This window comes from Neoarius graeffei, chromosome 1, assembly GCF_027579695.1.
Source record: "Neoarius graeffei isolate fNeoGra1 chromosome 1, fNeoGra1.pri, whole genome shotgun sequence".
Taxonomy (NCBI): domain Eukaryota; kingdom Metazoa; phylum Chordata; class Actinopteri; order Siluriformes; family Ariidae; genus Neoarius; species Neoarius graeffei.
Genome location: NC_083569.1, coordinates 72,895,606 through 72,911,296, shown reverse-complemented (window position 1 = coordinate 72,911,296; position 15,691 = coordinate 72,895,606). Strand labels below are relative to the sequence as shown.

The following is a 15,691-nucleotide window of genomic DNA, read 5'->3' as shown; positions in this document are numbered from 1 at the left end:
TATAGTGTGCCACCACACCACAGGCTGCATGGCCCTGTTATTGTGACGTACACAAGTTTGCATCTGGTCGGTTCGGGATGAAGCTTGCTCGCTTGCTCTAGATTCCGTGAGATTGTATGTAATTTGGGGGCATCACGGAGCCGCTACCAATATGTGGGAGTCTCCCGGAACTTCCGGGAGACTTGGGATGTCTGCATACAGGCTAGTTCTGATAATGACAAGTATATTTAAATAATATTGGCTGGCGTTGAGTGGTATTTCAGATATATTCCATTCAGATATCATGATATTGAACAAGTCGAAGATGAGTAGCTGAATGGAATATATCTGATATACCATGAAAAAAGCCAGCCAGCCAGTTATTATTATTATTATTATTATTATTATTATTATTATTATAATACATACACATTCGAAGGAACAATTATAGATTTTACAAAAAGTTAAAGGAGAACTGAAGGCAAATTTTTTATTATCAAAATTCTATTTCTCATTTTATTAAATATAGGAATGCATTCTTGATAGCTATTTTGTCACTGCTAGAGCAAGTTATGAGTGTTTGAAATATGCTCTGTAATATATCAGTCCATATGTCAAAGCAATAGCCGTAAACGAGATTCGTTGAGACCTGTGCGAGACATTGTAGGATGGAAGTAAAACGTACAGCAGAAATCAAAGCGACCAACATCTGCCAACGTTGTCAAAAGACTCGCGCGCTCTCCTTCGAATGCTGACATAATCAAGCCGGAAGTTTTGTTTGTTTTGATAGCAATCAGGAAAGTTTGAAAAAAGTCGGCAGTAATCGTCATTTAAACTCGTTTTTGTGCAATACTTCATTTGGAAAACAGTTTTCAAAATGGCGGCACTGACACCTGGCTGACACTTCATGTTTCGAAGTCTCGCACAAGTCTCGTGAAGATCGCACGGATAAGTGACGCCTGCCGTGGACCAAACGAACTAAATTCAACTCGGCTAAAAACCAAATAGGCCAATAAGTATAATATTTAATTGCAATTAGTTGCCAATACGAGTCACGATATAAGGTTACTAAAACCGAAAACGTAATCGAATAACACGTTAATTAAGAAATAAAGCAAGTTTAAAAATGACTTCAGTTCCCCTTTAAGAACAGGGGTGTAACTTACAAATATTGAATGCTGATTCTGATCGAATGTAATTCATCCATCCATTATCTCTAGCCGCTTTATCCTGTTCTACAGGGTCGCAGGCAAGCTGGAGCCTATCCCAGCTGACTACGGGCGAAAGGCGGGGTACACCCTGGACAAGTCGCCAGGTCATCACAGGGTTGACACATAGACACAGACAACCATTCACACTCACATTCACACCTACGCTCAATTTAGAGTCACCAGTTAACCTAACCTGCATGTCTTTGGACTGTGGGGGAAACCGGAGCACCCGGAGGAAACCCACGCGGACACGGGGAGAACATGCAAACTCCGCGCAGAAAGGCCCTCGCCGGCCACGGGGCTCGAACCCGGACCTTCTTGCTGTGAGGCAACAGCGCTAACCACTACACCACCGTGCCGCCCACACATGTTTTTATTCCATGGAAAAAGTATCCTGTATGTATAATAATTCCTGATATTTTGCTATGATGATGTCATTCATAGCATAGCATAGCATAGGTTTTGATTAACTTGTGTTTTTTTGTGTGTGGATGTGTCCATATAATATAAAGAACATTACACAGCGGTAACAAGATCTGAAGTTTATCTTCTCCTGTTGAAAAATATATCACTCATTTATGCCACTCACTTGTGATATATATATATATATATATTCACCACTCGAAGATAAACTTTATATCTTTGAGCAGCCGTCTAACATCATACATATAATTACACAGCCACATTTAAAGATTTTACATAATTTGAAATCTGAGCCAAAAGTAGCACAAATGTAACCAAAGCTTGTACAGTATTTACATTTTTTGGCCCTACTGTAATCTCTATATTAGAGATGTGTTCTCACCAAGGCTGATATTGTGCTTGTGCTCTGCAAGTCACATTCAGATGAGAGTATCATCATCATTCCACGCTGATACTGTTTGTCGGCCAGAAGAAAGTTGGGCTTTGGGTTTCGTTTTTAAAGAAAAGAAAAAAAGAAGAAAGCACAACTTTATTCATCACACACTTGCAAAATTTCCTCTCTGCATTTAACCCATCTGAAGCAGTGAACACACACATGCACCCAGAGCAGTGGGCAGCCATGCTAACAGCACCCAAGGAGCAGTTGGGAGTTAGGTGCCTCACTCAAGGGCACCTCAACCCAAGGCCATCTCATATTAACCTAACCGCATGTCTTTGGAGCACCTCGAGGAAACCCATGTAGACACGGGGAGAACATGCAAACTCCACACAGAAAGGCCCTCACCGGCCACTGGGTTCGAACCCAGAACCTTCTTGGTGTGAGACGACCGTGCTAACCACTACACCACCGTGCCGCTTTATCAGACTCTGCTACCTTGATGGTCCATACTGTGGATGTCCTCTTGTCCTTTACTCAGTGACCAGTATAAAGCACAGCTGTTTGTGACATTGAGGTGACTTAAACTTGCCAACAACACTGCTGAGCCTGATCCACTCTAAACCACGTGATCCGGTCTTCCATGCCACGGCCATGTGGGTGTCAGTGCTTAGATCAGACCGCCACTAAATCATGGCTGGTCCTGTGGTGGTTCCACTGATGGATGGGGTAGAGGAGCTGACATTTGCACAGCAACAGTCGTGCTACAGGCTGTAGCTACATACCTACAGAGCACACCTTTATTGTAGATTTTTCCAAATAAAATGGCTACTTTTTTTTAAAGAATTTTTAGGCTTAAATATGGGATCAATCTGAACAGAGTAATTACACACACACACACACACATTGACAAGTGAACAAGCTTTCAAATGACTAGCTTTACCACCTATCTGTCTCCATGACAACTAATGCTCTCTCTCTCTCTCTCTCTCTCTCTCTGGTAGAATGATGTAATGGGTGAGAGAAAAAACATGAATGAAAAAGTGGCGTACACATGAGAAAAGTGTGTGCACAGCAATCTCTTGCTGTATTTCTAATCAAACCAATCACTCCAGTGAAAACACACACGCGCACGCAGACACACACACACACACACACACACACACACTACTCAAGCTTGCTACTGTCATTTTTCCAAGGTGCATAAGGTTAAGCAGAGGGTGAGATTCTGATGTGATCTGATGCGCATGGCCCAGCACAGGGACACAGAGCTGCACACATCAGACAATACACACTCTGTGCTAACACAAGCTGCACACTGACACACTGGGCCACAGGAACACAATACTGTCTGACCACACACACACACACACATCAGGTACTAGGGCCAGTCATCGACATAAACAAGCTTCTTAGTGAGGGATTCACACACAGTGCGGATTAGTGGCAGAACAGCAGAACATCATATGTCGAGGATACATAAGCTGATAGGTGTGTGTGTGTGTGTATATATATATATATATATATATATATATATATATATATATATATATATATATATATGAGTTGAGCTCATACATAACTGAACAATCACAGGATTATGTAGCAATGCACAACCTGGCACTGACACTAACCTCTGATATCATCACACACGTGTGTGTGCGTGCATACACACACCCACACACACACCCACACACACACACACACAGTGTTACGTAGTCACATGTTACCTGCCACTGACATTAACCTCTGATATCATCACACAGCATCTCTCTCTCTCACACACACACACACACACACACACTTTCCCAAGACTGACATCAGTGATAAGATTATTAAACTGAGCAGACATAAAATGAGATGAAACAAAATGAATTCATGTAAACATATCAATGTTCACATGTATGGATATGCTTGCATATGGATGATATTACTTGTGCAAAACAAGTGTGTGTGTGTGTGTGTGTGTGCACTGTACCTGTTGCCCCCTTAATTTTGTGTCTCCCTTTGGCCCGGCGTTGGGAATTGCCCATGGTCCCGTGTTTCCTGTCCCAAAACATCACCTCATCCCAAGCTCACACCCCAGCGAACTGACAGAGACTGACAGACAGTATGTGTGTGTGTGCGTGTGTTTGCGTGTGAGTGAGACGGAGAGAGGTAGCTGCTCCGTGTGTGCACGTTCGAAGCGGAGCGATCTGCAATCTGGAGTGTATTTGTTTGTGTGAACGCGAGTGCATGCAAGTGTGTGAGTGTGTGCCTGAGAGAGAGAGAGAGAGACAGACAGACAGACAGAGAGCAAGTAGTCACATCTCTCACAGATTCCAGCCAGTAAGAGAGCTGTGCATTCACTTCACTGAGAGCCCGGGAGGGCTTGATGTATGGAACAGGTCTGTACGGAAAAGAGAGAGAGACAGAGAAAAAGGGAAGGATGGGGAGGAAGTAGAGGTGAGCCGAATACCGAGAAGGGTATAAGGGGTGTGTGAAACACACAGACAGAGTGTGAGAGGGAAAAGAAGGAGGGGGCTGTTTTATCACTACTGAGTGCTTCTCAAGGAGAGGAGGAGCTACTGCAGCTGGAGAGAGAGAGAGAGAGAGAGAGAGAGAGAGAGAGAGAGAAGGATGGAAGGAAGTGAAGATAGAAAGAATTCAGTTGTGAAGAGATGCAGCAGAGAGGAGAGGTAGAAAGAGCTAGACGGAAAGGAGGCTGAGAGAAAGCAGAGAAAGAGAGAGGATGTAAAACGAATATCAGAGAAGCTGAAGAGCTGCAACAGAATACTGAGAGCGGTGAGAAAAGGGGAATTTGGATGAACAGGATAGACGAAAGGTAATGGACGGACAGGGACTGGAAAGGAAGACAGGAAGAAGGGAGGGGCTGCCACATAGACGAGTGCTGGATGGCAATGGCAGTGATGGTGTTCTGCAATCACTGACTACAAACACACACACACACAATCATAAACCCAACACTCATGAGTCTAGCTATACATGCTAAGTGGGCATTTTTAATGAAAGCACAGTGTTTAGGACGGGACAAAGAAAAGCCTGATAAGTAATGAGGGATAATAAATGGAGCTGGAAGCCTGTTATGACTCCAGGCTAAAGGTTATAGGCTGCCAATACACCAACACACACTGCAGTGAAGAGAGAGCAGGTCCCTCCCTTTACTGCAGCCTGAAGCTTAGCATTCTGAACCACAGCACCACTCTGCATTATCAATTCATCACATCCAGCTGTCTGGTAAACATCACACACACACACACATGCACATAGCAATGCACCTATTAAAAGCATGCATCGTCAATGCTTCACATTAGCACTACAAAGAAAAGGCGTCCGATATGTATATTTATGATCCGAAATCATTTTTATTTTGCAGTACAACAAAGACATCAGCCGATACGCAATAATAATCCACACTGACATCCTTTTAGTAGAATTATCCCTAAGCATCTCTTTCTCAGTTCTGAAAAATGCCATGAGTTTCATGGCAGCATGCTTTATTACAGTGTGTCTTGGGTTCACATAAGGACTTCTGTCATGTCTGTTATTATTATACACACAGGACACTGTTGATGGAATAAAAACACGTGTTCTATTCCCTTCTAGCGGGTTTCATTCATTTGGTTTGATAGCATGCAATATTGTTAGCATATTGCTTATCCTACGTGTATTACGTCACTCTACCCAATTTCTCATCCAGGTGGTGTACGATGTCCTCCCAAGTCCAGCAAACCCGCACACATGGGGCATTGCAGAGTCACCAGCATGCTCAAGTGAGGAACCCTGGAACACATCCTCAGTTGCTGCAAAAAGGCACTTGGAGAGGGACGGTACCGATGGAGGCATGATCAGGTCCTGAAGTCCATCGTTGAAGCCATCAGTACAGGACTTGATTTGGCCAAGGGGTGCAAACCCTCCAAGAAGACCATCGCCTTTGTCAGAGTGGGAGAGCGGCCGAATCCTACCAAAAGAACAGCGCTGGCAGGCATCCTTACCTCGGCATGGGACTGGCAGCTGTTGGTTGACATTGGACGACAGCTGAAGTTCCCCAGCCACCACCATGCGACCAGACAATGTCCTAGTGTCTGAGTCAACCAAGTGAGCTGTGATGCTGGACCTGACTGTTCCATGGGAAGATCGCTTGGAAGAAGCTTTCGAAAGGAAGTTCTCAAAGTACGCGGAGCTGGTTAACACCTGTCAGCAGGCTGGATGGACAGCAAGGTGTCTCCCAGTGGAAGTAGGGTGCAGAGGATTTGCAGCTTGTTCCCTAGTCAGAGCTTTTAGCAATCTGGGCATCATAGGAGAGAGGAAAAGGAGAGCCATGTGCAGTATTACCAACGCAGCAGAGAGAGCCTTAAGATGGCTGTGACTCAAAAGAGGAGAGCCATGGAGCCAGTAGCTAGCCACCTGGACACAAGCTGGGGTCTGATCAGCCCTGGCTGGGTCACCTGGAGGAGGGTGTATGATGTTGAAAGACCTGAAACACCCAATGATTCCAGGAACATCATTGAGGATATGTCCAGAGGGCAGCACTGGAAGATGTATGTTTACAGAGAATGAGTGTTGAATATGGTTTATGATATTGCATGGTTGTCAAGACAACATGACGTCACACTTCGGAAACGTAAAACTTCCACGCTTGCGGAGCGACTGTGGCAATTTGTAAATAAACATGGCCGCCAGGTTTGCTTCATTAAATACAGAAGATTTTGAGAAAATTTTGAAAGAGAAAGACGCGTTGAACACCCGAAAGGAATGTATAATAATCTCATCTCATTATCTCTAGCCGCTTTATCCTTCTACAGGGTCGCAGGCAAGCTGGAGCCTATCCCAGCTGACTACGGGCGAAAGGCGGGGTACACCCTGGACAAGTCGCCAGGTCATCACAGGGCTGACACATAGACACAGACAACCATTCACACTCACATTCACACCTACAGTCAATTTAGAGTCACCAGTTAACCTAACCTGCATGTCTTTGGACTGTGGGGGAAACCGGAGCACCCGGAGTAAACCCACGCGGACACGGGGAGAACATGCAAACTCCACACAGAAAGGCCCTCGCCGGCCCCAAGGCTCGAACCCAGGACCTTCTTGCTGTGAGGCGACAGCGCTAACCACTACACCACCGTGCCGCCCATGTATAATAATAATAATAATAACGGCTGTCTTTTTTTCATGGTGTATCAGATATATTCCATTCAGCTACTCATCTTTGACTTGTTCAGTATCATGCAAGCTGAATGGAATATATCTGATATACCACTGAACGCCAGCCAATATTATTTAAATATCACATAAAGAATATGTCAAATCTGAATTCATACTCATCCAGCGTCTCACGATAATATCGGCTCTGTATCAGTACTCAGTATTGGTGCACTGATTCCCTGCATCTGACCATAATGTTGAAGCCTGGTTCGGATTTTTTGAGTCAAGATTTTGTCTAGAGTCAATTCAGTTACTTATTAATCTCATCCAGTTCGAGTCATTCTGTTTCTCATACACTCGCAGGTCGTAATCAGAGCTGCCCTTTGCAGGTTACATACAACATCAACTGCAGCATCAATCAGCACAGAATACACTCCAATGACTACAGCCTTACTGAGAGTGTCCATTAATTACTCTCTGTCTTTCACACACACACGTACACATCTCACTGTCTCAATATCGCCCTTTTGAAGACGTTCCACTGCCATAATTATTAATGCAGTTAATTAATGCTATGCCTGCACCGAAGCCTAACCCTTAACCTTAGTAATGAAAAGGAAGATTTTTGACTCTTTAATTTAATGGTCACATAGTGACAGGGGAAGAACACATGGAAAAGCCCCAATTGATTTTCAATCCCTTTTGACCCATGTTTTTACACCAGACGCCCTTTCTGACCCAACCCTCACCAATCTATCCAGGCACTAAGTGCGCAATGTCTTGTACAACCCCAGTGGCTGGGTATTTTACCGAACCTGCATGTCTTTGAACTCTGGGGGAAACCAGAGCAAATCCACACAGACACAACATGTAAAATCCACACAGAAAGGCCAAGGTTGGCGAACCAGGAACCTTCTTGCTCTGAGTCAACAGTGCTAACCACTACACCACCCATTTGCTGTTGCTTTTTAATTTAACAACAGCCACAAGAATGACACTTTCCTTTCAGGGACCATCCAAATGTCTCCACAAGGTCACAATTGTCACATTTTACTATCCTTATGGGGACAATTGGTCCTCAGTAGTATATAAACACACACAATGATTTTACATGGCACCATGGTTGCACAAACCTGAGCTCAGGGTCACTGCATCACATAATCTCCACGTGTCCACATGAGTTTCCTCCCCTTTCTCAGGTTTCCTCCCTCATCCCCAAATCATGGCAGTAGGTGGATGAGCTGTGCTCAATTGCTGGGTTTCAGTCACATGACTTTCCTTAGCAGTTTTACCGGAAGTGAAATAGCTGGTGGTCTAAATGGCTGCTGTAGTGCAAACAACTAGCAATAACTTATCAGAGTATGCTCGTAAACTACCGGTAGAAGCCACTGCTCGCTTTAGATATATTCAGAAGATTGCTATGCGCAATGGAATCGACCCCTACAGTCTGGGAAAGAAGGATTTGTGATACGATCTCGAAAACTACCTTTCAGTCGAGTTCCCCGACATCTCGAACTATCTGGTGTTGCAGACGTCCTTCTACACCACAAAACAGATGAAAGCGTGGAAGAGTATGGAGGCTTACAACTTTTTTTGTATGTGGCTGGGTAAAGGACCTCGCTATCAAGTCACTGCCGAATGAATCCTGGATTGTTTTTGCCTGTGTAAGTATGTTTTTTTTTAAGTTTTTCGTTCACATCTTTACAACAAAGCGCTGCAAGTTGAAGTGTAAACAAACAATAGTTCGCTTGATTCTCACTTGTGTTGGCTCTTATCTCTCCGGTAAATCATTCACAAAGATCATCAGAAACCCCTTTAAAGACCTGGATCTTAGTTAAACAAGACGGAGAAGTGATCATGGCCCATTGTAACTGTATGGCTGGGGAAGAATTTTGTCGCGACCTTCATGCATATGGACTTTGTGAGGAGTAAAGAAAGAAACAGCTGGGGACTTTAGCGCTTCATGACTAAAAAAAGTACTGTAAAATAATGACACATAGCAAGAAAAGTACTTGGAGAACACTAACGCCATAGCTGAGAGGGATACAAACCTTTCACCAAGTGATCACTGCAAACTCGAGCATGCTTCGACTCAGCTCCCTTCGATTTCAGTGAGAGGTTTGAAAGCCACCTTTCTCGACGTCTTTTTGTGAAATCCTGTGTTTGTTCACCCTTTATTATTAGTTCACAGGGAACCCTGAAGAAACTTTTATCAGTTTCATGGTTTGATCGATTTGAACAACCTAAAACAACGCAAGCGTAAGGCATTTTTAATGCGAGCAATGCACCTTCTCCGTACAAGCGCTTTGTCAACTGAGCTTTGGTAGACCACCAGCTAAAGTTTTGAATAACTAATGAGGCAGATGCGACATCACGTGAAACCTAGCAATTGCCGCAAGTGTGAATGAATGTGAATGTGTCGTATCCACAGTTCCCAGGAAAGGTTGGGACCCACTGCAACCCTGACCATGATAATACAGTTACTGACAATGAATGAAGGGGTATATTAACATGACTGATATATATATATATATATATATATATATATATATATATATATACACACAGTGGTGCTTGAAAGTTTGTGAACCCTTTAGAATTTTCTATATTTCTGCATAAATATGACCTAAAACATCATATTTTCACACAAGCATGGGTGCAAGTTTTCTGGCCAGTGCCGGAACCTCTGTTTTTTTCAGTTCTGAAAAAGTCATTTTTCCAAATCGTGTGAATCCGTTGAGATTTTCGGGGGGGGATATAGGGGTGGCCCTCTCACTGTCTCACTCTCGGCGTATTACCGGGTTACCGTGGTACAGTCTCTGCATGAGGCAAATCTTTTCATCTCGTCTTTGCCACAAACCTCATTCAATTTATACGCCGCTTACCAACAAGCGGTCCTGACTAGCCCGTTGTTTCACGGTGTTATACATGTGTGATATCATGTTTCACGCATGTAGCACGTTGTTCGACCAAATCAACACAGCTATTCCCATGAGTCGCCGTTTCTTTTGGTGTGAGTTAGAACGGTGCTTTTGATTGGCTCACTGTTAACTGCTGTCCAATGAAACTTCAGCTTTTATAATAAGCCTTATTTCGCTTCCCTCCCTTGCGACAGATCCACGTGCTTTGCCTCTGGTTGCTGATCAAAATATGTCAAAATGAAGTTTTTATCGGAAGGCTCCAATATGAAAGAATTAGAAAAGACGTCTAGAAATAAATGGAGATGGGAATGGTTAAGCGAGTCTGACAAAAACGGTGACAAATGGGAATATGGCTGAGAAAACCGGACGTCCCGGGAGTTGCGTATTGTGACTGCTGTTCAAAGACTATCAAGTACAGCTCCAGCGGGAAGAAGGGACTTAAAAGTCACGTCAATAAGACTAATCACTTGAAAAACAAGAAGACTGTCCAATCAAACCAGGTACAGTAACTTAAAGTTTATTTATTAATGTCAGACTGTATCGTTATTGAATTGATTTGTGAAATAAGGGACATTGTTAAACTTGTACCACATACATTCAACTTTGATAGGTAGTGTATATGATGCAAGTTTAATAATGATTGAGGGAAGGGGGTATGAAGCTGGGCACATGCCCCCTAGACCGGCCAGGTTAGGCTGGCGTAAGGGGACATTATGCCCAATTTTTTTTCACTTATGATCATTAACTTGAATTTTTTGTCATGATTCGTTTCTCTACAAGGGACCTTGGGCCCATACCATATTTCTAGGATCAGTTTGTACATAGACTCACAGTAATTAATTATTTCATCATAAAACATGATGATGATATTGATATCTGATAAACATAATATTAACTCTTATGTTATATACCATTCAAACAAATTGATTTGTGAAATTAGGAACATTGTCACATTGTTAAACTTGTACCATTTACATTTGTAGTGTATTTGATGCAAGTTTAATAATGATTCAGGAAGGGTGGGTATGAAACTGGGCACATGCCCCCTAGGCCGGCCAGGTTAGGCCGGTGTAAGGGGACATTATGCCCAATTTTTCTATAATGATTCAAGTCTTTACATGGAGTAAAAATGGGAATTTCATGGTAAAAATGCAAAGTCATGGTTAATTTTGGCCCAGGTGTTTTCTGCAAGTATTGCTCCTAAGGAAAGAATTTTGATATTAATGGTATTGGCCATGCACTTTTCTGATTTTTGTGCTAGGTAGTCTCATCTCATCTCATTATCTCTAGCTGCTTTATCCTGTTCCACAGGGTCGCAGGCAAGCTGGAGCCTATCCCAACTGACTACAGGCGAAAGGCGAGGTACACCCTGGACAAGTCGCCAGGTCATCACAGGGCTGACACATAGACACAGACAACCATTCACACTCACATTCACACCTACGCTCAATTTAGAGTCACCAGTTAGCCTAACCTGCATGTCTTTGGACTGTGGGGGAAACCGGAGCACCCGGAGGAAACCCACGCGGACACGGGGAGAACATGCAAACTCTGCACAGAAAGGCCCTCGCTGGCCACAGGGATCAAACCCGGACCCTCTTGCTGTGAGACGACAGCGCTAACCACTACACCACCGTGCCGCCCTGTGCTATGTAGTAATAAGTGAATTGAAAACATTTATTGGTGATTTAAATTGTCATCTGATATTGTGTGATGTGCAAATGCAATGTGCTTTCTTCTAGAATTAAAATTATTCATCACAAGTATCTGCTTTTATGAACATGTTTTTTTTTTTTTACATTTGATTACCTTTCAATTATTAAATAAAACTAAGGTAGGTCTTGAAATAAGTTTGTTAGCTTTTTTATCATCTTTTCTAATGTGGTTGTTAGGTTGAAAACTCATTTGTAGTCAGTAATGGATTATAAAATATAGATATTTTTGTATATGGAAAAAGCTGAATCTTGTTATTTGCTAAAATCCAGGAGTTTCTGAGGACATCAAAACATGTGGCCCCTTATTTTAACTCAAGCTGTGTATATAATTCTGTGGTCATCAAAATTCTGATTCTGATTCTGATCCAGGAGAGGATAAATATCTGATACTCCCTATTAGTCAGACAGAACTGAGGAAGCCTTTTGGATGAGAGGTGAAACGTTTTCAAGAATTTTCAAGCAAGTCCAGTTGCCCATTTCTACCACCCACAGTTTACTATGACCTGGATGATTGAGAATCTTCACATACAAGCTGTGTATATGTTGTAAAAAAGGTATCACAGCAAAAGCATATTAAAAATGGTTGTTTCAACATTTAAATTAGTAGTTGCTAGATGTTTTGAAATATCAAGCCTTGTACTTGAAATATTGTTATTTCAGATGAATTGATGAAATGTATTAAACATTTGATGTAAATATGCAAATCAAATAACTATTAATATTATAAATGTTTGCATGAGATTGCATGAGAGACAACCATTTTAACTTGTAATTTAAATTTTTTTTCGAGCCCTAAGGGGGGTCTTGACCTGGCGACTTGTCCAGGGTGTACCCCGCCTTTCGCCCGTAGTCAGCTGGGATAGGCTCCAGCTCGCCTGCGACCCTGTAGAAGGATAAAGCGGCTAGAGATAATGAGATGAGATGAGATCTATCAAAGTCTGATCTTCACAACACATGTTTGTCGAAGTGTATCATGGCACGAACAAAGGAGATTTCTGAGGACCTCAGAAAAAGTGTTGTTGATGCTCATCAGGCTGGAAAAGGTTACAAAACCATCTCTAAAGAGTTTGGACTCCATCAATCCACAGTCAGACAGATTGTGTACAAATGGAGGAAATTCAAGACCATTGTTACCCTCCCCAGGAGTGGTCGACCAACAAAGATCACTCCAAGAGCAAGGCATGCAATAGTCGGCGAGGTCACAAAGGACCCCAGGGTAACTTCTAAGCAACTGAAGGTCTCTCTCACATTGGCTAATGTTAATGCTCATGAGTCCACCATCAGGAGAACACTGAACAACAATGGTGTGCATGGCAGGGTTGCAAGGAGAAAGCCACTGCTCTCCAAAAAGAACATTGCTGCTCGTCTGCAGTTTGCTAAAGATCACGTGGACAAGCCAGAAGGCTATTGGAAAAATGTTTTGTGGACGGATGAGACCAAAATAGAACTTTTTGGTTTAAATGAGAAGCGTTATGTTTGGAGAAAGGAAAACACTGCATTCCAGCATTAGAGCCTTATCCCATCTGTGAAACATGGTGGTGGTAGTATCTTGGTTTGGGCCTGTTTTGCTGCATCTGGGCCAGGACGGCTTGCCATTATTGATGGAACAATGAATTCTGAATTATACCAGCGAATTCTAAAGGAAAATGTCAGGACATCTGTCCATGAACCGAATCTCAAGAAAAGGTGGATCATGCAACAAGACAATGACCCTAAGCACACAAGTCGTTCTACCAAAGAATGGTTAAAGAAGAATAAAGTTAATGTTTTGGAATGGCCAAGTCAAAGTCCTGACCTTAATCCAATCGAAATGTTGTGGAAGGACGTGAAGCGAGCAGTTCATGTGAGGAAACCCAACAACATCCCAGAGTTGAAGCTGTTCTGTACGGAGGAATGGGATAAAATTCCTCCAAGCCTGTGTGCAGGACTGATCAACAGTTACCGGAAACGTTTAGTTGCAGTTATTGCTGCACAAGGGGGTCACACCAGATACTGAAAGCAAAGGTTCACATACTTTTGCCACTCACAGATATGTAATATTGGATCATTTTCCTCAATAAATAAATGACCAAGTATAATATTTTGTCTCATTTGTTTAACTGGGTTCTCTTTATCTACTTTTAGGACTTGTGTGAAAATCTGATGTTTTAGGTCATATTTATGCAGAAATAGAGAAAATTCTAAAGGGTTCACAAACTTTCAAGCACCATACATTTTATATATATATATATATATATATATATATATATATGGGCAGCACGGTGGTGTAGTGGTTAGCGCTGTCGCCTCACAGCAAGAAGGTCCGGGTTCAAGCCCCGTGGCCGGCGAGGGCCTTTCTGTGTGGAGTTTGCATGTTCTCCCCGTGTCCGTGTGGGTTTCCTCCGGGTGCTCCGGTTTCCCCCACAGTCCAAAGACATGCAGGTTAGGTTAACTGGTGACTCTAAATTGAGCGTAGGTGTGAATGTGAGTGTGAATGGTTGTTTGTGTCTATGTGTCAGCCCTGTGATGACCTGGCGACTTGTCCAGGGTGTACCCCACCTTTCACCTGTAATCAGCTGGGATAGGCTCCAGCTCGCCTGCGATAAAGTGGCTAGAGATAATGAGATATAAATGACTCTGAGATGGGAACAAAGAGAGAAATTCAATATATTCTGACACATCAATTTTCTTTAAGTGTTACAAAAAAAGGGATATTAATTTTTAAAGGTTTATGATCATTAACAAAAAAATAATAATTAAGAAGCCAAACTTTGGGGGAAATGACAGATATCTAGTCAATCAAAACACCATTTGCTAGAGTGATGATTTCCCAAATATCCAGTCTGTGGACTGGTGTCTGTCTGTCTGTCTGTCTGTCTGTGTGTGTAAACATTTAGAGTGGAGGGAAGCTCTGGACTAGCAACCATCTGGCCTACAGAGATTATGGATAATTAGTCCCAAATTAATAATCCCATGTTCACATGTTATATTGTTGTTTGGGAAGCAGGATCATTAATAGTTTGACCTTAAAATATTTGGCCATAAAGATGAGATTCCACTTCAACTGCTAACAGAACACATTCTTATAATGAATGCAAATAAGGGAGCGTAACCTTAAATGTCTGTTAATTCGGGCTTACAAATTAATCTCAAATGTGCCAGTGCCAGAGTTTCCATAATAAACATGGCAGCAATCAGTCTTTCACTACAGACAGGGGAAGGAAGGGGCAGAGGACACAGCACAGGACAGAGCTGCTCACCTTTACACCCCATGGGCCAGGGACACAGACACACACACACACAGAGTGGGTGAGCAAGACAGAATGCTTATCCTCTCATATCCTGTTTAACCTACACACACACACACACACACACACACACACACACACACACACACACAGAGTATATAGCATTCTCTACATTCTAAACTGTAATGTTATTGAACTGAGGCACACAGTATTATTCGGCATGTCTACTGGACTTCCTGCTTATCTTCCTGTTTATGAAACAGAGATTGGCAGCAGTAGACGCTCTCTAAGCTAACAGTACTGATTTATAGGTTTCTTCAGATCTGAAATTGTGGGGGAAAAACCTGTGTCATACCATACTGTTATAAGGAAAACCACTGTTAGACACTGTAATTAGGTCCGTTGTGCAAATATACAACACCATATACACCTGAGTAACATAAAATAGAGAACAATTATCACCATCAGCTCAAATTTATCGGCTGTTTTCCAAATAAAACTAATGAATATTTGACTTACAGTCTGTAGGAAAATGTGTCATATGCAAACCATTAGCATAAGAACAATGGGTCTTATAACAGGCATAAAACTATTGCGCATATTCACTCACTGAAAGACAGATATACAGTACCATTCGTGACTCCATTTTTAACCTAATTGTTTCAAGTCTGCAGTCTCTTCTGAATAA

General features: G+C 42.5%; 1 protein-coding gene across 2 annotated transcripts in view; it reads right to left on the bottom strand.

Annotated features, from left to right (window-relative positions):
* The window catches only part of nhsl2 (NHS-like 2), a 213,743-nt gene that overhangs the window by 74,733 nt on the left and 123,319 nt on the right, over positions 1-15,691 (bottom strand). The window lies entirely within an intron of this gene.